The sequence below is a fragment of the Nicotiana tabacum genome, chromosome 8 (genome assembly GCF_000715075.1).
Source record: "Nicotiana tabacum cultivar K326 chromosome 8, ASM71507v2, whole genome shotgun sequence".
Taxonomy (NCBI): Eukaryota; Viridiplantae; Streptophyta; class Magnoliopsida; order Solanales; family Solanaceae; genus Nicotiana; species Nicotiana tabacum.
The window spans coordinates 95,282,145-95,284,475 of record NC_134087.1 but is presented as its reverse complement, the minus strand read 5'-3'; positions in this window follow the sequence as shown (position 1 = coordinate 95,284,475).

Here is a 2,331-nt window from a genome sequence, read left to right as displayed (position 1 = left end):
ATGAGGTTAGGGAAGAAGGGCAAGCTGAGCCCTAGATTTATTGTCCCCTTTGAGGTGTTGAGACGAGTTGCGAAGGTCGCTTACGAGCTTACTTTGCCCCTAGCTTATCGGGAGTTCATCCGGTTTTTCATGTATCAATGCTTCGGAAGTATCATGCTGACTTGTCCCATGTGTTGGACTTTAGTACTATTTAGCTGGATGAGAGTTTGGGTTATGAGGAGTAGCCAGTTGCCATTATTGATAGGCAGGATCGCCAGTTGAGGTCCAAGAGGATTTCTGCAGTTAGGGTCCAGTGGAGGGGCTAACCAGTCGAGGAGGCGAATTGGGAGTTCGAGGAGGACATGCGGAGCAGATATCCACATTATTCAGCAGCTCAGGTACTTTTCTATGTCCGTTCGAGGACGAACGTTTGTTTAAGAGGTGGAGAATGTAACGACCCGACCGGCCGTTTTGCCTTTTAGAACCCTGTTCCCCTAAATAAAACTTCCCGCACCTGCTTTAACTAATTTACGACTTGTGGGGATGGTTGGTTCGGGATTTGGAAGAGTTTGGAGTCAAATATGCTCATTTGATTCCTAAGGATTTTCTTAAAGGCTAAGTCTGACTTTGGTCAACATTTTCAGCAAACGGATCCGGATTCGTGATTTGACTGTCCTGTAGGGTCCGTAGAAAAATATGGGACTTGGGCGTATGCCCGGAATCGAATTCCGAGGTCCCTGGCCCGAGTAATGAATTTTTATTAGAAATTGTTGAACTGAAATTCTATTGATTTAAAGAAACTAAATAATTATTGATCACATGGGCATCGGGCTTGTATGTTGGTCCCGGAGCCTGGTACAGGTCCAATATAACATTTAAGACTTACCCGTAAAATTTGGTGTCAATCCGAGTAGTTTAAGGGCGTTTCGGCTCATTAGAGGAAAATTAAGAACTTAAAGTTCATAAGTTTGATTCAATTGGTTTTAAAGGGCGATTCATAGATTTAGGGTTCGAGTAGGTCCATTTCATGATTTTAGACTTGTCGGTATGTTCGGGTGGGGCTCGGGAGCCCCGAGCGTCTATCAGACGAGGCTCGAGTGAAGTTGGAATTTTTGAGAAGTGTTGAAGCATCTGCTTCTGTCATAACCGCACCTGCGGTTGGTTGACCGCAGGTGCGAGACCGTAGAAGCGGTCCTCCTATCGCAGATGCGGCCAAGGCAGGCCAGGCCAGGAACCGCAGAAGCGGCTTCAAGACTGCAGAAGTGGTACCAGCCCGCTTGTCTCATTTTCGCAGATGCGGTCTCTTCCTCGCAGAAGCGGGACCACAGATGCGGTCCCCTGACCGCAGATGCGGAAATCGCTGAAACAGTGAGCTTCATTTAATGCAGGTTCTAAGTCATTTTTACCACTTTTCACTCCTCTATTGGCGATTTTGGGAGCTTTTGAGAAACGACTTCCACCTAGCATCTTGAGGTAAGTTTATCCCACTAATTCTCAGTTTAATACTCGTGTCTTAGGTAGATTAAACAATAGAATTTAGATAAAATCAAGGAGTTAGAGCAAAACCTAGAGTTTTAATAAAAGTTAGATTTAACCACGAAATTTATTATGAAATGAATTAGAAATCATATATTATTGACCCTTAGGTTATAGAGAACAACTTCCTTTGAAAAATTTCAGAATCTGGGCACGTGGGCCCGGGGTCGGATTTTAGGAATCTTGTGTTTAAGGTTGGGGAATTGCTTAAATAGCTAGAATACGATCTTGTGAGCTTATATTAGTTCCTACCTCATTTAACTAATTTTGGATCATTCGGCTTCAAATTGAGGGTTTGGGCTCGTTCTTGGTATTGAAAGTGCACTTTGGAGCGAGGTGAGTCTCATTTGTAACCTTCTAAGAGGGAATTATCCTCATAGGTGTAAAAATTGAGTAATTTGCTACTAAATGCGGGGGCTACGTACGCACCAGGTGATGAGTGTCCATGCGTTGGTACTATTATGTTAATTGTCCGGGTAGTCTAGGACCCATATCATGCTATAATTTTCAATGTCTCTATATTTTCTTGCTAATGTGATCACTTAGGATATGCTAGAGACTTGGAAAGGAATATAAGTGAATGTATACACTTGTTGGACACTTGTATGAATTTACTTGGAAATAAATGCGCATTCATGTGTTTTCTTGATATTAATTGATATTTGTGGATCGGGCCGATCGCCTCGGTAGAGATAGATGCATCTATGGTTCGCGCCATCGACCCTCTGGCAGTGTACAATTTATTTTTTGTTGGATCGGGCCGTCGACCTCGGTATTATATGCGCATGATATCTATGTGAAATCTTATCCATGACT